This window comes from Callithrix jacchus, chromosome 4 (genome assembly GCF_049354715.1).
Source record: "Callithrix jacchus isolate 240 chromosome 4, calJac240_pri, whole genome shotgun sequence".
NCBI classification, from domain to species: Eukaryota; Metazoa; Chordata; class Mammalia; order Primates; family Cebidae; genus Callithrix; species Callithrix jacchus.
Window position 1 is genome coordinate 2,297,081 of NC_133505.1, and position 22,728 is coordinate 2,319,808.

Genomic DNA, 22,728 nt, shown 5'->3' on the forward strand with positions numbered 1-22,728 from the left:
ATTCTTCAGGCCCTAATTCTATAAACTAATATATGATATATAAAGGATAATATAAAGGGAAATAACTGAGTAGTAACACTATAAACTGAGATGTTCTTCAAGCCCTAATTCTATAAACTAATGCATGATATATAAAGGATAATATAAAGGGGAATAACTGAGTAGTAACACTATAAACTGAGATATTCTTCAAGCCCTAATTCTATAAACTAATGCATGATATATACAGGATAATATAAAGGGAAATAACTGAGTAGTAACACTATAAACTGAGATGTTCTTCAAGCCCTAATTCTATAAACTAATATATGATATGTAAAGGATAATATAAAGGGAAATAACTGTGTAGTAACACTATAAACTGAGATATTCTTCAAGCCCTAATTCTATAAACTAATATATGATATATAAAGGATAATATAAAGGGAAATAACTGAGTAGTAACACTATAAACTGAGATATTCTTCAGGCCCTAATTCTATAAAGTAATATATGATATATAAAGGATTATATAAAGGGAAATAACTGAGTAGTAACACTATAACCTGAGATATTCTTCAGGCCCTAATTCTATAAACTAATATATGATATATAAAGGATAATATAAAGGGAAATAACTGAGTAGTAACACTATAAACTGAGATGTTCTTCAAGCCCTAATTCTATAAACTAATGCATGATATATAAAGGATAATATAAAGGGAAATAACTGAGTAGTAACACTATAAACTGAGATGTTCTTCAAGCCCTAATTCTATAAACTAATATATGATATATAAAGGATAATATAAAGGGAAATAACTGAGTAGTAACACTATAAACTGAGATATTCTTCAAGCCCTAATTCTATAAACTAATATATGATATATAAAGGATAATATAAAGGGAAATAACTGAGTAGTAACACTATGAACTGAGATATTCTTCAAGCCCTAATTCTATAAACTAATATATGATATATAAAGGATAATATAAAGGGAAATAACTGAGTAGTAACACTATAAACTGAGATATTCTTCAAGCCCTAATTCTATAAACTAATGCATGATATATAAAGGATAATATAAAGGGAAATAACTGAGTAGTAACACTATAACCTGAGATGTTCTTCAAGCCCTAATTCTATAAACTAATATATGATATATAAAGGATAATATAAAGGGAAATAACTGAGTAGTAACACTATAAACTGAGATATTCTTCAAGCCCTAATTCTATAAACTAATATATGATATGTAAAAAATAATATAAAGGGAAATAACTGAGTAGTAACACTATAAACTGAGATATTCTTCAAGCCCTAATTCTATAAACTAATGCATGATATATAAAGGATTATATAAAGGGAAATAACTGAGTAGTAACACTATAAACTGAGATATTCTTCAAGCCCTAATTCTATAAACTAATATATGATATATAAAGGAAAATATAAAGGGAAATAACTGAGTAGTAACACTATAAACTGAGATGTTCTTCAAGCCCTAATTCTATAAACTAATGCATGATATATAAAGGATAATATAAAGGGAAATAACTGAGTAGTAACACTATAAACTGAGATGTTCTTCAAGCCCTAATTCTATAAACTAATATATGATATATAAAGGATAATATAAAGGGAAATAACTGAGTAGTAACACTATAAACTGAGATATTCTTCAAGCCCTAATTCTATAAACTAATGCATGATATATAAAGGATAATATAAAGGGAAATAACTGAGTAGTAACACTATAAACTGAGATATTCTTCAAGCCCTAATTCTATAAACTAATGCATGATATATAAAGGATAATATAAAGGGAAATAACTGAGTAGTAACACTATAAACTGAGATATTCTTCAAGCCCTAATTCTATAAACTAATATATGATATGTAAAGGATAATATAAAGGGAAATAACTGAGTAGTAACACTATAAACTGAGATGTTCTTCAGGCCTTAATTGTTCCAGGATTCTGCTTAGCTCTCCTTCCTCGGTACCTATATTGGGGGTTACCCACAGTTGCTTGTTTTTGTCAGATTTGTCAAGGATCAGATGGTTGTAGATGAGTGGCATTACGTCAGAGGTCTCAGTTTTGTTTCATTGGTCTATATCTCTGTTTTGGTACCAGTACCATGCTGTTTTGATTACTGTAGCTTTCAATACCCTTTATATCTTTTTCTTGCCTGATATCTCTGGCTGGAACTTCCAATACTATATTGAATAGAAATAATGAGACAGAAAGGGCACCCTTTTCTAGTGCCAGTTTTCAAAAGGAATGCTTCCAGTTTTTCCCATTTGGTGTGATATTTGCTGTGGGTTTATCATAAATAGCTTTTATTATTTTGAGATATGTTCCATAGATACCTAGTTTATTAAGCCTTTGTCTTCTTAAAGAAGGCAGAGACAGCCAGTGCTCTGCCCAGGGTATGACAGTCGGCTCTAGTTTATTTTTCCTGTTTGCAAAGACTTGTCATCCACAGTTGCAAGTATCTCTGGCCAAATGTCCATGAATGATGTTTATACTGAGAGCAAATGTTCATAAATTTTGCTGTTGTGAAGGAGAAGCAGAAACAGCGTATTGCTAGCAAAATATTTAAGCCTTGGAATGTAGGGCTAGATCCCACCAGCCCCGAGGCAGGGCAGAAAGCCTCAGCCTGTTTCCAGATACATAATGAAGAAGAAAGTAACTGGAAATGTAACTGTAGTAGTTATTAGTTATTCATATGTGACCTTAGTTATTCATAGGTGATCTTAATTCTTTTACTAATGCCCCTGAGGTGGGAAGTGTGAAGCTGGGGTTACATTGTGAAATGAATGACACTAAGGCAAGATGCTCTAAGCTCTATCATGCCTGCATAAGGGCTGCTGCAGAATACCTTGGCTGTGTGGCAGTGCCAGCGCTGGGAAAGCTCCTGCTGTTTAGCTGGCTAGGGAAGGAGACATCCAAAGCAGCTGAGATGTCTCCTTCCCAGGAGGAGTTAGGAGAAAACTCCACTTCTCCAAGCTGTTGCGGTGAGGCCTGATGGCTGTCACATAGGCCCACAGATATCCCATGGTATGGCCAGAATTCAAATGCAAGTCTTTCAGATCACAAAAGTACCTTCCAGTACAGTTATTTATGTGTATATTTTATTTACTTCTCTGGAAGTAAAGGATGTGATGCACTCATTTTCTTTTCTTTTTTACTTTTTTATTTATATTGCTCAACAGGTTGCAAACTGGCAGGTTTTATGTGTTAAACAAATGATGAAATCATGTTTATTTTAGTTCATATTTTTATATATTTCAGACTGCAAAGTCTTATTCAGGACTGCATAATGACAGAAAACATAATACACTCAGGAAGTAAAGGAAACTGAGGGTTACTACATTACATCCTGTTTATTGTATTTGCTAAAAAATTAAACGATATCTATTCTCTATTTTTCTGCTGACAAATGTGATTCATTCTGTTCATTAGAGTTCCTTATCTTGCTATGCTGTCCTTGCTAAATTATGTTAGATTAGACCAATTCTTGGTTTAAAAGGTCAGAGCAGTACATTACCAAGCCCTGTGGCCTTTTCCGTGGAATGGCTGACTTGTGTATACCTGCTTCCTGCAGAGGGGCTGCTCCAAAGGGATGGTGAGTTACATTTTACTCCTTCAACATTAGCTTCTGATGTTTCTGGGGCACTTTTTCTTTTCTCGCAGTGAAGTCTCTGGTATTAAATGAGTTCTCAGTGAAATGTTCTGGACCCTGGGAACTACCGCTGCTAATTGTTGTCATCTCTTAGATGTATTTGCACTGTTGTCCATAACGAAGCTGCTTTCTTTTAATTTTTAAAAATCATTTTCTTATTGCTGCTTCTTGAGTATTTTGCTGGATGAGCATTCTTGATTGATGACTGGAATGAAGTCAGTTCTGTCTTCTGCCGTCACCCAGGTACCAATGATTGGATCGCTGTGGACACTGCTCCATCGACGCACATTACCAGTTTTCCTCTCAACGCTGTTCAGTTACTCATTCACGTGCTCACAAATTAGGCCATTTGTCCATAACAGCTACTTGGCGGGGTGGATAACATCCTGGTCAAAATGACTGAGCCACATCAGTGGTGTATATATTCTCCAGGTAGAGAAAGCACAGGATTTTTGAACTTATCATCTATATATTCCTGAGATTTTCTGCTTCTTTTTTATAGGTTTAAACGTTTTAATTAACAAGTGCTAGATGTTCCTTGGAAGCAATTCAGATAATGAGAGTGTATGATGGCAAAGCTAATACAGTCGGTCAACACCATCTCTGCGTGCATTAAGTTTATTCTTCCAGGCCTTCAATCCTGCATATATAGTACTTCCTTCTTCCCCAGAAGATTGTGTAATATGCATGTATTAGTCCAGTGTCATGCCGCTAATGAAGACCTATGCGAGACTGGGTAATTTATAAAGAAAAAAGGTTTAATTGCCTCACAGTCCAGCATGGCTGAAGAGGCCTCAGGAAATTTACAATCATGACAGAAGAGGAAGCAAACATGTCCTTCTTCATATGGTGACAGGAAAGAGAAATGTCGAGCATCAGACCTTGTGATAACTCACTCACTGTCATTAGAACAGCATGGCGGTAACTGCCCCATGATTCAATTACCTCCTACCAGGTTCTTCCCATGACATGAGGAGATTATGGGAACTATGTATGATTCAGGATGAGATTTGGGAGGGGATACAGCCCAACTGTATCAGTGCATATTGAATTATTTAAAAATAGATCTTCATATTTTATATAAAAGAGTTATTCACTCTTTAGTGAGGGAACTGTGTGTGAAGTCACACTGAGAGACTGTGAATTCACATCAGATCATATGATATATGATAATGTACTCACTATTTTCAAGCAATTTTCCTTTTTCCACCTCCTGAGTAGATTGAATTACAGGCATGCACCACCATGCCCAACTAATTTTTTGTATTTTTGGTAGAGATGGGGTTTCATGATATTGGCCAGGCTGATCTTGAACTCCTGAACTCAGATGATCCAGCTGCCTCTAAAAATGTTAGTCATGTGTGTATTTGTTCAAGTGTTTCTGTAAGACAGGTTTATAGAAAAGAAATTGCTAGGTAAAAGGGGTGATTGCTTAATATTTCAATAAACAACCACCAAAATAATAGCAACTGGACTTTTTACATTCTCTACAAGTGATAACACATTTAATGTTTACAGCAACTGAATTAGGTAAGTACTGTTACTCCTACTTTACAGATGTGGGAATTGAGATTAAGTAAGTTGCTCAAGGTCACCTAGCTGATACCTAGCAAAGCCTGATTCAAACCCAGGCAGCATGGCCCAGAAACCATCATGTACCTCCTACATACACTGCATCATGATCAGGTTTCCTCTCCAAAATTGGCATTTCAGTGTGCAGTTTTTGTATCAGTTATTTTGTCAGTTTGACCAATAGTAAGTATTATTAAAACTTTTAGACAACTATACTTTTTAAAATTTAGCATTAAAATTATTTTAATCTTGGTGTAACTGCATAATATAATAGGTTTTATCTGCAGAAAATCACAGGAATACACAATGAGGTTGCGTATTAGGTGACAAAATGGGTGAGATGGAGAGAATAGAGTAGCTACAAGTGGCTATCAGTAGTTTTGGTTGGAGTGACTGGGGAAGTTATGAGAGATGGCAGAGCATGGAAGTGGAATAGTATTTGTGGATCTGGAAGGAAGGCTTGTGAAAAGGGATATCGTTGAGTTTGGTAAGAGGTAAATTTAGTTATAATTTATAGGGGAACAATTTCTAAAGCTTAATATTAAATTCAAAATTTTACTCAAATCAGCAAGGCTTTTGGGGTTAGAAGGAGGAGTTAACAGAATGCAATTTGTATATTGAGAACCTTTGTCCTGCTACACTAAATAAAATGAAATACATACAGACTAAAGCTATGAACAATGAACATGATTTGGTTTCTGGTTAGGGTCAGCTAATAAAAGCAAGATAAATCCCATGGAGTTTCCAATGAGTTCAGTTTGAATATAGGAAAATAATGTTACCAAGGTTGAAAATGGGGAAGGTAAGCACTTGGAGGTATTTTGAGAATATGAAAAACTAACTTTGAGGTTCTGCTGAGGTGAAAACATGCAAGGATTTTCCTTAGGTGATTAGAAGTGGAGTTCAATCAAAAGATCAGGGTGGGGATTAACAATACAAGTATTAAAAAGATGAAAGTTTGAGAACAGAGAAAGAAGAGTAGAAAGCCAAGAGCCCACATGAGTGGATGGCACATAACAAAAAGCTAAAAGAAGAGAAAGAGGAAGCTAAAATAAGTAATGGAAAGAAGGAGATAGGGAGGCCCAGGAGAAAGAGACTGCAAGAAAGTAATTGACCACGTGCAGGCTAAAGGCACAGCAGATACCAAGGACCTGAAATAACACATCTAGCTGGCTAGAAAGGAGATCACTGAAGGCTCCCAATTTTCAGCAGAATTATGCTTGAAGAGAAGAGATAGGTGAGCAGAGATGGACAGCACATTAAGGAAGTCTGATTAAGGTAACATCTAAAGGAGTCAGAAGGTCCTTGCCTAGGTTGGTTGAGTTCTCATTTGTAAAATAATCTCTGGAGGAACTTTTAAGAATCCTGAAAGATTCAACTACTTTAAACACTTCTGGAAAATTATATGCATATATTGTTTGAAACTCCTATGATTGTGAGTCATAAATGCCTATTTCTTGATGACTGTTATGCTTTAGCCATTATTGAATCAAACTCACTTAATAAAAGTTCTGCAATTTTTTAAGTACATTTATTTTTATTAAAAAGGTAACATGCAATTGGGAAACAATAGAAAATAGAATATTGAGATAGTGCTCAAAAAATTAAGGCTTTGTTGTATTTTCTTGTTTAATCTTTAAATGCTTCAGCAGGCTTATACACAATTGTGTATCCATTTACATTACCTCACAACATAAGGATTTTACATAATATTAACTCTGTGAACTGTCATGTTACAGTTGTTGCACTGATCACATGCCTATCTCATCATTTAATGATTTACTCAGCAATTACATAACGTTTCTCATTTTCAATCAGACTTTTATAAAACAGCATTTTTCACACGTGTTTTGAATAGAATTTTATAATTGAAATTACTAAAGTTGAATATGCAGGAAGCATTATATCTAAGTTGCTTTCCACCTTGAATCCTTGTTCTAATTTCTCTTCCCATCAGTAGTGTACTTGAGAATTACATTTTTCACCAAATCTTCAGCATTAGGTGGTTGTATTTGTTTAAAATACATGCTAGTGTGATAGGCAACACTAGACACCTTATCTAATTGTTACATATTTATTAACCATTTAAATGTCTTTATGTGAATTGTCTGTCTATTCCTTCATTTATGCTGGCAACTTAGAGTTTCTCTATTTGTGTGACTTCTTTATACATTAAGGATAGTAACTCTCTGTCTGTAACATCTGTTGCAAACATTTTCCCAGTGGACAAATTGATCTACAAATGTTTTCTGTTTTAAAGTTTGTGTTTTGATTTCAAGTTGCAAAAGATTTTCCATATACAGATATCAAATGATTCTTTTATAGTGTCTTTTTCACAGTTCCATTTTGCAAGTTTAAGGTTTTCCCCGGTAGTGAAAAATTCTCCTAGAACATTTAATTGAATAATTGCGCTCTTTCTCACTGACTCTGTTGCCACTGCTGTGTTTAACATGCTGGACTTCTGTGCCACTCCTGCTAGTCTGTCTGGCTATTTAAGTCCAGGGTTAGATGAATTTAATCGCTGTTTCTTAACGAAATGCTTAACTATTTTATAGAAATATTGTTTTTCTTCTTTAATAAGTTATTGTCATTGCATTTCTTAATAAGCTTTGGATGTTTTGGAGGAAATTCTAATGAGAACTCAAGAAAACAACTAAATATACAAATAAATGACATCCATGGGGTAGTTTTAAAATGATACATAGATTTCTTTTTTAATGATTCTTCTATGTCTAAACCAAATTTCAGTGTCTTATCACATTCTTGATCCTCATTTTGTGTAACTTAAACTCTTGTTTTTCCATTTTTAATATAAGCATATTGTCACAAAACTGTCTCTATTTGCAGAAATTGGGCCATGTTTTATTATTGCCTTTATATGTGTTTTCCGACTAAGTTATTTACTCTGCGTCACAGTCTTACTTTTTTGCTTTAAAGTGCAATTTTTAATGATTTACATGTGGATATAAAATAGGTTGTTGTTGCAAAAGAAGTGGATATTTTTGAAAAATTACATTTAAAACTATCCTCTAAATAGAAATAATCTAAATTTTGAACATGGATGAGCATTGAATTTTATCAAATGCTTAATTATAATGTGAGATATTTTTTAGGGTAATAGTTTAAACCAACCTTTTCTTGTTGCTGTAAGTTTTGATAAGCTTTATTTGGTCAATGGCTTGCATGTTTTTTTATTTTTTTATCATACTTTTAAGTTCTGGGGTACATGTGCAGAACATGCAGGTTTGTTACATAGGCATACACAGGCCATGGTGGTTTGCTGCATCCATCACCCCATCATCTACATTAGGTATTTTTTCTCATATTATTCCTCCCTGAGTCCCCCCATGACAACTCCTGCTATCCCGCCCCAATCACCCCATCCCCCAATAGGCCCTGGTGAGTGATGTTCCCCTCTCTGTGTACATGTGTTCTCACTGTTCAGCACCCACTTATGAGTGAGAACATGAGGTGTTTGGTTTTCTGTTCTTGTGTCAGTTTGCTGAGAACAATGGTTTCCAGCTTAATCCATGTCCCTGTAAAAGATGTGAACTCATCCTTTCTTATGGCTGCATAGTATTCCATGATGTACATGTGCCACATTGTCTTTATCTGGTCTCTCATTGCTGGGCATTTAGTTTGGCTCCAAGTCTTTGCTATTGTGAAGAGTGCCATAGTAAACATGTGTGTGCATGTGTTTTTATAAAAGAATCATTTATAATTTTTTGAGTATGTACCCAGTAATGGGATTGCTGGGTGAAATGGTACTTCTGTTTCTAAGTCCTTGAGGAGTCACCACACTGTCTTACACCAAAGCTTGTGTTTTATCAGTATTTCACTTAGGATTTCTGCACTTCTATGAATTAGCTTGGTGGGATCCTAATTTCATGCTCTCCATGTCACTTATATTTAAATGCTATATTCACATAAAATAGGGGATTATTACTTTCTCTCTACGTGAAAACAAAAGAGTTTTTTAAAAAATTATAGAAGCAGACAACATAAATATCCACATAGAAAGCATAAATAGATGAAACCACCTTGCCACATAAGTACCTCTGCAACAACTCTGCATGATCTGCGCATGTACCCAGAACCTAAAGTACAAAAGAAAATTAGTAGTGCTTACTCACTACAAAACACATAGCTTTTTTTCATAATAGCAAATGTGTATATAATGTTATTCTATAAGTGTTCCTACTTCTACCTGAGCATAATCTCATTTGTTTAAAGTGTTGCATGAGAGAAAAAGGCTTAGGCCATCTGGGATATGAGGTCTGTGATGTTGAGTGTCATTTCAGAGATATCAAGGGGACCTGAATTAGATGATGATGATGTACAAATAGGAGAATGTGGCACCATTTTTTGTAGCTATCTTGCATTGATCAAATTGTATTATTCCAGTTGAACTTCGATTACAGTAATAATTCCTTCTTCCAATATTTTTTAAATACCTCTGCTTTTTTTGTTCTTTGTAGCAAAACTTTCATGCAGGAGAAAATGGCCTGAAAAAAAATTTCTTTGAGAAAATCCCAGATCTTAAGTCTCTGAAATGTGCTCTCAGTCTTTGGGTTTGGAAACCTTATATACACAGGTGGCAAGGAAGTTTAGGAGGTCCTGGGTGGCCTGCTCACCCTGGGTTTCTGGGCTTGCAGTTAAAATAAGTCATCCAGCTATTAAAGAGGCACAGCACCTGTATATAAAAAGTTGTGAAGGTCTTGGGCTAGAGCCTGGCTAAACATCTGGGGCTATCTCGAAAGCCCTGGGGTAACACTGTCCAGGTGAGCTGAGAACTCTGGTCTAAAGGGTCTTCAAAGGCAAACAGAAACTGGGAGTCAGAATGTAATGGCACACAGGAAAAGGCATCCTTAGGTCTGGGACTGTAACCCATTGTGCCTCTCCTGGTATTTAAGAGAGCAAGGTGTAAGGGTTAGGTACAGCCGGGTGTAAAGGAAGTACAGCTGCATTAATAAGCCTGAGATCTTCCGCAAGCCTCCATTGCCCGTTAGGTTTTTTTCCTCCTAAAACTGGAGTATTGAAAGAGCCATTGCAGGACTTTACTGGACTCTAAGCTTTTAAGTCCTTTACAATATCCTGTAGCCACTTTTTGGCTTCTCTTCTTAAGGGGTACTGTCTTTGGTGAAAAAAAACGAGGTGGGATCTTTTAGCCTTACTCAAATTTGCGTGCATTATTTGGCTGTCCAAATTGTCTGTCCATTGTCCAAACCTCGGGATTAATCCCACCTTGAAATGATGGGCAGCACAGAGGGCTTTCCTCCCTGATGATGTTCATATAGAAAATGGCTCCTGCTCTGGCTAATAGGTCCCACCCTAGTAAGGGAGTGGGACTTTCTGGCATGATGAGGAAGGCAGAGAGAAGAGCATATCTCCCCAATTACAGCCTAGGGGCTGGGGGAAGTATCAGGAGACTGCTTGTCCTAGGAAAGTGACTGACTTGGAGGACAGCTGTCCAGGGCAGGAGAGTAAAACAGAGAAGGCCACACCAGTGTCCAGGAGGAGATCAACTTCCTGGCCCCTGTGGTCAGCTTTACCTGTGGCTCTGTGATGTTGAGGACTTCTGCTGGCACTTGGCCTGGGCATCCTTATTCCTGCTGCTGGGTCATCTGGTTAGCCACCTCAGGCCCTGGGAAAGTGGGCTTTCCAGTGATTCCCCTTGCCACAGTGGGCAAGGATGAGGTGTCCATTTCTCTGGGGACAATTCCTCATAAAGTGTCCCATTAGGCCACAGTGGTAACAAGCTCTGCCAGACTGGCGGCTAACTCAAGCTTTGCCTCATTTGGGCCCCTGGGGTCTGCTTGCCTGAGGCCATGACTAGTGCTGTGGCTTTTCTCTGATCTCTCCTGCTCCTTTCAGCCTGTTCCTTCTGGTCTCTATTGTAAAGCACCGAGGTTGCTAGGTTTATAAGGATTCTAGACTCTGTTCTGGCCCCAGGGCCAGCTTCTGGAGCTTCCTCCAAATGTCTGCTGCTGACTGCAGAATAAACTTGTCCTTTAGTATTAACTGCCCCTCAATGGAGTCTGGTGACAGGGGAGTACACTTTCTCAATGCCTCCTGCATTCCCTCAGGGAAAGCTGTTGGGTTTTCTTTCCCTGAGTTATGGTGGATAACACTGCATATTTCCTGGACTTCTTTCTATTTCACCTTAATCTCTCAAATATGCAGGTCAAGAGGTGCCCACGACTCCAGGCCCTCGATTCTGAGTCAAAATCCCAGCGAGGGTCCATGCTAGGGATTACGTGTCTACCTGTATGAAATCTGTCATTCTCCTCTGGTGTCATGTGATCATGTAGTTTACTAAAGTACCAGGTGTCCTTAAACTCTTGAGCTGCTGCTAAAGCAGCCTCTGTCTCACTGCTGATCAGGGTTTGATTAAGCAATAACATGATATTTTTTCAATCTAATTCATAGGACTGACACAGGCTCTGCAAAGTATCTGTGTACTAGTCTGGGTCATCTAAAATTTTTCCTAAATCCACTTGATTTGCTTTTAGTGAGAAAGTGAAAAGGGAGTGTACACGTTAGTTGGATCAAATTCTATTTCTACTGCCTGTAGAGGGCAGAGTCTGGGCATCCTAGTAGCCTAAGAGGCCTTGGCCATTTTGGCTTCCCCAGTTTTTTTTGGATTATTGGAACTGAGGAGGTCTGGTCAGCCTCCAGGGAATAGAGGCTGAGGGCACAGCCACAGGGAATCCCAAATGTGGGGGTAGCCCTGAGAACGGGTTAGTAGGGTATGGGGGACAGGCCCTTACATAACTGAGGGTTATTCCTCAGAGAAAAGAAAACTTGCACATAGGGGACCTCAAACCATTTCCCTTCACTCTTACAAAACAGGTCTAATTGTAGAATGGTGTCATAATGGATACTTTCCTTAGGAGGCCAGGTTTCTCTACTTGGCAGGGGACATCATGGCCGTGCTGTTCAGCAGAGAAAAATGAACCATTTCTTCTTCAAAGATCGTGTGTCAAATTGGTTCCAGTTCTCCAGGATGCATTTTAAAGGAGACTTTATCTGGGAAGAGTAGCACCCATCTGAAATCAAATACAGGAACACCCACATCCCTGGTTATTAATTGCAATTGCTAAGTCTCGGGCATCCCCCATTTTAGGGTGCAAGCCCTGGGGCATCCCTGTTATGGCACCTCATAATTTGCTTGTGCCCAAGATGCATGATCTTCTGTTTGGGGCCTCCCATCTGCTAAGCTTAATCACTCTTTCTGGCATCATGGGTACTCAAGCTCACTGTCTGCATGCCATTAGTGACCACTATAAAGACATGTGGACTTCCAGGATGGGTGGTTCATACCAGCGAGTGCCTGAGCTACGTAAGTGAGATTTGGGTGATGGGTATCAATATTCCCTAGCAGGATTTTCATTAATATAGGCCTGATTATAAAGCTAACCTAGGAGTATAAACTTGCAGGGAGGTACCTCTGAGCCCACAATTCAAAAAAGGTGGAGTCACATAGCCAAGGCTGGAATGAATGCCCTCAGGACCCTGGTTCTCTCCCCCAATCCAGTTTCCATTGTAGGAAAGTGCCCTGGGGTTGTAGGGCATGTAATTTTTAAATTTTTTATTGCATCTATTTTTTTATCTATTCTATTTTTCTCTCTTTTTTTTTTTATTAGACTAGCTTGTGGTCTATTTTGTTGATATTTTCAAAAACTAGCCCCTGGATTTATTGGCATTTTGAAGTGTTTTCTTGTCTCTATCTCCTTCAGTCCTGCACTGATCTTAGATATTACTTGTCTTTTGCTAGCTTCTGAAGTTTTTTGATTTTGCTCCTCTAGCTTTTTTAATTTTGACGATAGGGTGTTGAGTTTAGATGTTTTCTTGCAGCTCATGTGGGCATTTATTGCTATAAATTTCACTCTAGACACTGCTTTAAATGTGTGTCAGATACTCTGGTGTGTTGTATCTTCATTCTTACTGGTTTTGAAAACATCTTTGTTTCTGCCTTCATTTCATTATTTTTTCCAGTAGTTATTCAGGAGCCTTTTTTTCAGTTTCCATGTAGTTATGTGGTTTTGAGTGAGTTTCCAATCCTGAGTTCTAATTTGATTGCACTGTGGTCTGACAAACTGGTTTCTCTTCTTTTGCATTTTCTAAGGAGTAATTTACTTCCAATTATGTGGTCAATTTTGGAGTATATTGTGTGGATTTGGGGTGGAGACTTCTGTGGATGTCTATTAGGTCCACTTGGTCTAGATCTGAGTTCATGTCCTGGAAATCCTTGTTAATATTCTGTCTTGGGGATCTAACATTGACAGTGGAGTACTAAAGTCTTCTTCTATTATTGTGTGGGTGGAAGTGTCTTTGTAGGTCGTTAAGTACTTGCTGTATGGATCTGGGTGCTCCTGTATTGGGTGCATTTATATTTAAGATAGTTAGCCTTTCTTATTGCACTGACCCCTTTAACATTATGTGATGTCCTTCTTAGTCTATTTTGGTCTTTGTGATGTAAAGTCCATTTCATTAGAGACTAGAGATTGTAGCCCCTGATTTTTTTTTGCTCTCCATTTGTTTGGTAAATTTTTCTTCATTTATTTACTTTGAGTCTGTGTGTGTCTTTGTTTATGAGATTGGTCTCCTGAATACAGCACACTGATAGGTCTTGACTTTTTATCCAATTTGCCAATCTGTGTATTTTGACCGGGGCATTTTGCCCTTTTGCATTTAAGATTAATATTGTTATGAGTGAGTTTATTCTGCCATTTTCATACTAGCTGGTTGTTTTACCCATTAGTTGACCCAGTTTCTTCATGGTGTCAATGGTCTTTACCATTTGGTACATTTTTGCAGTGGCTGGTACTGGTTGTTTCTTTAGTAGCTCTTGTAAGGCAGGCCTGGTGGTGCTGAAATCTCTCAGCAATTGCTTGTCTGTAAAGGATTTTTGTTCCCTTCACTTATGAAGCTTAGTTCGGCTGGATACAAAATTCTGGTTTGAAAGTTCTTTTCTTTAAGGATGTTAATTGTTGGCTCCCACTCTTACTGTTTGTAGGGTTTCTGCTAAGAAATCAGTTGAGAGTTTGATGGGCTTCCCTTTGTGGATAACCCAAACTTTTTCTGCCTGTTTTTAGCATTTTTGTCTTGATTTCAGCCCTGGTGAATCTGATGATTATGTGCCTTGGGGTTGCTCTTCTTGAGGAATATGTTTCTGGTGTTCACTGTATTTCCTGGATTTGAATGTTGGCCTGCCTTGCTAGGTTGGGGAAGATCTTCTAAATAATATTCTGAAAAGTGTTTTCCAGCTTCATTTCCTTCTCATCACATTCAGGTACAGTGATCAAATATAGATTAGGTCTTTTCACATAATCCTGTATTTGTTGGAGGCTTTGTTCATTTATTTTCACTCTTTATTCTCTAATCTTGCCTTCTCCTTTTATTTCATTGAGTTGGTATCAATCTCTGATATATTTTCTTCTGCTTGATCCATTAGGCTATTGAAACTTGTGTTTGCTTTCTGAAGTTCTCATGCTGTGTTTTTCGCCCCATCAAGTAGTTTTTTTTTTTTTTTTTTTTTTTTTCTTTTTTGCAGATAAAGGCTCGTTTTATTTTAATGGCTGATCTATGTAATCACGGAGGCCAGTATGTACAGACAAAGGGGGAGCTTTTATTTCTTGGTCTCTTCTTGGACAAAGTTTTGATGATCTCCTCCTTTTTGGCCTGGAGGTGCTCTTCAGGGCGCTTGCGTGCTTCCTTGGTCTTAGATCTGCGGGCCTCAGCCTGATCAGCCAGGAGCTTCTTGCGGGCCTTGTCTGCCTTCAGCTTGTGGATGTGTTCCATGATAATCCACTTGTTTTTGAACACATTCCTTTTCACCTTCAGGTACAGGCTGTGATACATGTGGTGATCAATTTTATTAGACTTTTGGTATCTTCTGAGCAGCTGGTGCAGAATCCTCATTCTCCTCATCCACGTGACCTTCTCTGGCATTTGGGCATTGGCTGTACCCTTATGCTTACCTATGCCCATGTGCCTGCCCTTCCGGCGGGCCAAGGTGTTTTTCCGGCAGCGAGCCCGTGAATGGACCGCCACAGGCTTTCGGATGATCAGCCCATCTTTGATCACCTTCCGGATCTGCTGACGCGAGTTAGCATTGGCGATTTCATTGGTCTCATTCGGGTCCAACCAGACATTTTTCTTGTCACAGCGGAGGACACTAGAGGCAAGCCTCTTCTGAAGCCTGAGCATACTTATGGCTGCAGCCACAGCAGTGAAAGGAAAGAGCTCCAAGTTGTTTTTTTCTAAGCTGGTTATTCTAGTTAGCATTTTGTCTCACCTTTCCTCAAGGTTCTCATTGTCTTTGCATTGGGTCAGCACATGTTCTTTTAGCTCAGAGAAGTTTGTTATTACCCACTTTCTGAAGCCTGATTCAACCTCATTGTCCATCCCATTTTCTTCCCTTAATGGTGAGGAGTTGTGGGGAGGAGAGGCATTGTGGTTTTTGGTGATTTTATGCTTTTTGTGCTGGTTTCTGTCCATCTTCATGGATTTATCTATCTTTGGTCTTTGAAGTTAGTGACTTTTGGATGGGTCTCTGAGTGGATGTCCTTGCTGTTGATGTTGAAGTTATTTTTTTCTGGTTTTTAGTTTTCCTTCTAACAGTCAGGCCCATCTGTTGCAGGACTGCCAGAGGTCCACTCCAGGCTCTGCTTGCCTGGGAATCACCCACAGGGGCTACAGAACAGCAAGGATTGCTGCCTGTTCCTACCTCTTGTACCTTCACTTCAGAAGATGTCAGCCAGAGCTCTCCTGTATGAGGTGTTTCTATGGATATGTGGAAGTCAAGGAGCCGCTTGAGTAGGCAGTCTGTCCCTTATTCAAGCTCAGGTGCTATGCTGGGAGCACTGTTGCTCTCTTCAGAGCTGCTGGGCAGAGGTGTTTAAGTCTGCTGTCATGGAACTCACAACCACCCCTCTTCCCAGGTGCTCTGTTCTGGGAAAATGGGGCATTATTTATAAGTCCTTGACATGCTGCTGCCTTTTTTCAGAAAAGTTCTGTCCAGAGAAAAGGGAGTCTAGTCACAGTCTGCTTGCAGAGGTATTGCTGAGTTGCTGTGGGCTCTGCCCAACTGCTGTGTAAACTTCCTTGTGATATATATATATATATTTTTTTTAACACAGGTAAGGTTAGTCCTTCTCAGTAATGGAAGGCTGCCTTGGTATTGACAGACATCTTTTCCCTCACAGAGCTTGGCTGTCTCCCAGGTTGAGATTAAACTGCTGTGCTGTCTGCAAAAGTTTGAAAGAAGTGGGTTTCAGTTTGCTGGTCTTTGTGGGGGTGGGACCTGCCAAGTCAGATCATTTGGCTTCCTACCTTCAGTTCCCTTTTTTTCAGGGGAGTAGGTGACTGTCTCAAAGGCATTCAACAAGACAGGGCTCTTACTGATTAACAGTTGCTTCCACAGTTTAAACAACATTAGTGTTCCTCTAACCAGTTCAGATTTCAGTTACTTTGCTATATTAAAGGACAAACTTCACAGGCTAATTCTGTAGACCACTCATCACTCTGTGGATTGTATATACATATCATTAGTGGCCAATCTCTTCTTTCAAATAGGTGATTGGTCACTGTGTATCTAATTGTTACACATTTATTAACCACTTAAATTTCTTTATGTGAATTTTCTGTCTATTCCTTCATTTATGCTGGCAACTTAGAGTTTGTCTATTTGTGTGACTTCTTTATACATTAAGGATAGTAACTCTCTGTAACATCTGTTGCAGACATTTTCCCAGTGGACAAATTGATGTACAAATGTTTTCTATTTTAAAGTTTGTGTTTTAATTTTAAGTTCCAAAAGATTTTCCATATACAGATATCAAATGATTCCTCTATAGTGTCTATTTCACAGTTCCATTTTGCAAGTTTAAGGTTTTCCCTGGTAGTGAAAAATTCTCCTAGAACGTTTAATTGAATAATTGCGCTCTTTCTCACTGACTCTGTTGCCACTGCTGTGTTTAACATGCTGGACTTCTGTGCCACTCCTGCTAGTCTGTCTGGCTATTTAAGTCCAGGGTTAGATGAATTTAATCATTGTTCCTTAACAAAATGTTTAACTATTTCATAGAAATATTGTTTTTCTTCTTTAATAAATTCTTAGTTATTGTCATTGCATTTCTTAATGAGCTTTGGATGTTTTGGAGGAAATTCTAATGAGAACTCAAGAAAACAACTAAATATACAAATAAATGACATCCATGGGGTAGTTTTTAAATGATACATAGATTTCTTTTTTAATGATTCTTCTATGTCTAAACCAAATTTCAGTGACTTATCACATTCTTGATCCTCATTTTTTGTAACTTAAACTCTTGATTTTCCATTTTTAATATAAGCATATTGTCACAAAACTGTCGCTATTTGCAGGAATTGGGCCTTTTTTTAATTGTCTTTATATGTGTTTTCCGACTAAGTTATTGACTCTGCGTCACAGTCTTACTTTGTTTGCTTTAAAGTGCAATTTTTAATGATTTACATGTGGATATAAAATAGGTTGTTGTTGCAAAAGAAGTGGATATTTTTGAAAAATCACATTTAAAACTATCCTCTAAATAGAAATCATCTAAATTTTGAACATGGATGAGCATTGAATTTTATCAAATGCTTAATTATAATGTGAGATATTTATTAGAGTAATAGTTTAAACCAAGATTTCTTGTTACTGTAAGTTTTGATAAGCTTTATTTGGTCAATGGCTTGCATGTTTTTTTATTATACTTTTAAGTTCTGGGGTACATGTGCAGAACATGCAGGCTTGTTACATAGGCATACACAGGCCATGGTGGTTTGTGCATCCATCACCCCATCATCTACATTAGGTATTTTTTCTCATATTATTCCTCCCTGAGCCCCCCCATGACAACTCCTGCTTTCCTGCCCCAATCTTCCCAACCCCCAATAGGCCCTGGTGTGTGATGTTCCCCTCCCTGTGTCCATGTGTTCTCACTGTTCAGCACCCACTTATGAGTGAGAACATGAGGTGTGTGGTTTTCTGTTCTTGTGTCAGTTTGCTGAGAATGATGGTTTCCAGCTTCATCCATGTCCCTGTAAAGGACGTGAACTCATCCTTTTTTATGGCTGCATAGTATTCCATGATGTACATGTGCCACATTGTCTTTATCTGGTCTCTCGTTGCTGGGCATTTAGGTTGGTTCCAAGTCTTTGCTATTGTGAAAAGTACCATAGTAAACATGTGTGTGCATGTATCCTCATAATAGAATGATTTATAATCCTTTGAGTATGTACCCAGTAATGGGATTTCTGGGTGAAATGGTACTTCTGTTTCTAAGTCCTTGAGGAGTCACCACACTGCCTTCCACAAAAGCCTGCATTTTATCAGTATTTCACTTAGGATTTCTGCACTTCTATAAATTAGCTTGGTGGGATCCTAATTTCATGCTCTCCATGTCACTTATATTTAAATGCTATATTCACATAAAATAGGGGATTATTACTTTCTCTCTGCATTAAAACAAAAGAGTTTTTAAAAAACATTATAGAAGCAGACAACATAAATATCCACGTAGAAAGCATAAATAGATGAAACCACCTTGCCACGTAAGTACCTATGCAACAACTCTGCAAGATCTGCACATGTGCCCAGAACCTAAAGTACAAACAAAAATTAGTAGTACTTACTCACTACAAAACACAGCTTTTTTTCATAATAGCGAATTTGTATAAAATGTTATTCTATAAGTGTTTCTACTTCTAACTGAGCATGATCTCATTTGTTTAAAGTGTTGCATGAGAGAAAAAGGCTTAGGCCATCTGGGATATGAGGTCTGTGATGTTGAGTGTCATTTCAGAGATATCAAGGGGACCTGAATTAGATGATAATAATGTACAAATAGGAGAATGTGGCACCATTTTTTGTATCTATCTTGCATTGATCAAATTGTATTATTCCAATTGAACTTCGATTACAGTAATAATTCCTTCTTCCAATATTTTTTAAATACCTCTGCTGTTTTTGTTCTTTGCAGCAAAACTTTCATGCAGGAGAAAATGGCCTAAAAAAAATTTCTTTGAGAAAATCCCAGATCTTAAGTCTCTGAAATGTGCTCTCAGTCTTTGGGTTTGGAAACCTTATATACACAGGTGGTAAGGAAGTTTAGGAGGTCCTGGGTGGCCTGCTCACCCTGGGTTTCTGGGCTTGCAGTTAAAATAAGTCATCCAGCTACTGAAGAGGCACAGCACCTGGATATAAAAAGTTGCTAAGGTCTTGGGCTAGAGCCTGGCTAAACATCTGGGGCTATCTCAAAAGCCCTGGGGTAACACTGTCCAGGTGAGCTGAGAACTCTGGTCTAAAGGGTCTTCAAAGGCAAACAGAAACTGGGAGTCAGAATATAATGGCACACAGGAAAAGGCATCCTTAGGTCTGGGACTGTAACCCATTGTGCCTCTCCTGGTATTTAAGAGAGCAAGGTGTAAGGGTTAGGTACAGCTGGGTGTAAAGGAAGTACAGCTGCATTAATAAGCCTGAGATCTTCCACAAGCCTCCATTACCCGTTAGGTTTTTGTCCTCCTAAAACTGGAGGAGCCATTGCAGGACTTTACTGGACTGTAAGCTTTTAAGTCCTTTACAATACCCTGTAGCCACTTTTTGGCTTTTCTTCTTAAGGGGTACTGTCTTTGGTTAAAAAAAAAAGGTAAGATCCCTTAGCCTTACTCAAACTTGCATGCATTATTTGGCTGTCCAAATTGTCTGTCCATTGTCCAAACCTCGGGATTAATCCCATCTTGAAATGATGGGCAGCACAGAGGTCTTTCCTGCCTGATGATGTTCATATAGAAAATGGCTCCTGCTTTTGCTAATAGGTCCCACCCTAGTAAGGGAGTGGGACTTTCTGGCATGATGAGGAAGGCAGAGAGAAGAGCATATCTCCCCAATTACAGCTTAGCGGCTGGGAGAAGTGTCAGGAGACTGCTTGTCCTAGGACTTCTTGGAAAGTTACAGACTTGGAGGACAGCTGTCCAGGGCAGGAGAGTAAAACAGAGGGCCACACCAGTGTCCAGGAGGAGATCAACTTCCTGGCCCCTGTGGTCAGCTTTACCTGTGGCTCCGTGAGGGTGAGGACTTCTGCTGGCACTTGCTCTGGGCATTCTTGTTCCTGCTGCTGGGTCATCTGCTTAGCCACATCAGGCCCTTGGAAAGTCGCTTTCCAGTGATTCCCCTTGGCACAGTGGGCAAGGATGAGGTGTCCATTTCTCTGGGGACAATTCCTTATAAAGGATCCCATTAGGCCACAGTGGTAACAAGCTCTGCCAGACTGGCAGCTAACCCAAGCCTTTGCCTCATTTGAGCCCCTGGGGTCTGCTTGCCTGAGGCCATGACTAGTGCTGTGGCTTTTCTCTGATCTCTCCTGCTCCTTTCAGCCTGTTCCTCCTGGTCTCTATTGTAAAGCACCGAGGTTGCTAGGTTTATAAGGATTCTAGACTCTGCTCTGGCCCCAGGGCCAGCTTCGGGAGCTTCCTCCGAATGTCTGCTGCTGACTGCAGAATAAATTTGTCCTTTGGTATTAACTGACCTTTAATGGAGTCTGGAGACAGGGGAGTACACTTTCTCAAGGCCTCCTGCATTCGCTCAGGGAAAGCTGTTGGGTTTTCTTTCCCTGAATTATGGTGGATAACAATGCATATTTCCTGGACTTCCTCCTAGTTGACCTAAATCTCTCAAATATGCAGGTCAAGAGGTGCCCATGTCTCCAGGCCTCCCATTCTGAGTCAGGATCCCAGTGAGGGTCCATGCTAAGGATTACGTGTCTACCTGTATGAAATCTATCATTCTTCTATGGTGTCATCTGATCATGTACTTGACTAAAGTACTGTAATGGAACAGAAGGAGTTAATTACGTTTACAAGTCATGGACAGACTCTATATCTTCATTTCCTTATCATTGGGAGTATTTCGAGCTCAGAATTTTCCGAATGCAAAAAAGGCTCTGAAGAGCCGGACCTGAAAACCTGGCCAGTTCCCTGATCCAATTTTTGGTAAACACCTCAAGGATGTTAGTTACATGATGAAGATGTGGACAGTGTCCTGACTTGACCCTTCTTTGTTTTAAAAAGTATAAAAGATTGTTTAGCAGAAGCCGAACTGAGCTTCAGTGGTGACTTGGTCTGGACTTGAGAAAACCCATGCTGCTTCATTGCCGGTGTTGAAGCCTGTGAGCGTCTCTAGGTATCCTTGTAAATAAACTCTTTTTCTTTCCTTGTAAATAAACTCTCTTTCTTTTCTCTATATACCTTGGCTGGTGTTTTTTCTTCCCACAAGTCTGCCTGAAAAGATTAGAAAATCCAAGCTTGGTACTGAGCAGTGCTCACACAAAATTGGCGTAGTCGACAGGATTCGGGGAGAAGGAGTGCATCATGCCTTTCTTTAAAAAAAATGTTAAAATTGTTGTTAGTGAAATTCCTGGTTAAGAAGATCCTGTGTTTGTTTCTGTTGCTCGTAATTGGGCCTCTGGCACTGGCCTAAGTGAAAATTGGGACGGCCGCCTTAGGACGGCTGATCCCACACAGGTATGTGAAGTTTTGGACCTGGTGCCAGTAGATAGAGGAAAGGAATTAGCTGCCATTAGTAGACGAGGCTGGATTTTGTTGTCTGCTTATAAGAAACAATACTTAGCTCGCCAAGCCCTTATACAGGAAAAATTGCAGTTAGAAAAAGAATTGGCTGATTTACAAGGCAAATTATCTATGTTACAATGTCAGAATTTTATCCTCGGTGACCAGGCAAGAATATATCAGGGAGTAGCCGAAAAGGCTGCTGTACGGTGTGCACAGTATAAATATAGAAAACGAAAGGGAAAGTGAATGCAAAGAAGGTGCATGCTGTCATTGCAACGGCTAAAGCTGATTGGGACCCAGTCAACATGTAAAATTTTTAGGAATATATTGGGATCATGGCTTACGTGCCATTACCCCAAAAGCAAAACAGAGAATATTAGATTTTCCCCCTCCCTCTACCAAAAAAGAGGCACAAAAATATATTGGCTTATTTAGATACTGGAGACATCATATACCCCATTTGGGAATGCTATTACAACCACTTTTTAAAGTAACTAGGAAAAAATACCAATTTGAATGGACTCAAGATCAACAGGATGCTTTTGAGAGAACTAAAGAGGCAATCCAGCAAGCCTAGATTTATGGCCCCTACAGTCAGGACCTGTTGAATTAATGACTAGTGTAGAAAGTGAACATGCTAATTGGAGTCTTTGGCAAAAGCAGAATGGTAAACGGGTTCCATTAGGATTTTGGTCTCAAAAATTGCCCCAATGTAAAAACCCATATACCCAGTTAGAAAAACAGTTATTAACTGCTTACTAGGCCTTATCTGAAACAGAATATTTAACCACCGATAAAGAAGTAATCTTACGTCCTCAAATTCCAATAATGCAGTGGGTACTTTCTGACCCGGTATCACATAAGATTGGACATGCCCAAGAATCCCATGTC

General features: G+C 38.8%; 1 protein-coding gene and 1 pseudogene across 1 annotated transcript in view; one reads left to right on the plus strand and one right to left on the minus strand.

The window, feature by feature from the left end:
* LOC144582289 (uncharacterized) overlaps positions 1 to 22,728 on the plus strand; it is a 181,121-nt gene that overhangs the window by 75,751 nt on the left and 82,642 nt on the right. The window lies entirely within an intron of this gene.
* On the minus strand, positions 14,768 to 15,462 carry LOC100414154 (large ribosomal subunit protein eL19 pseudogene; annotated as a pseudogene).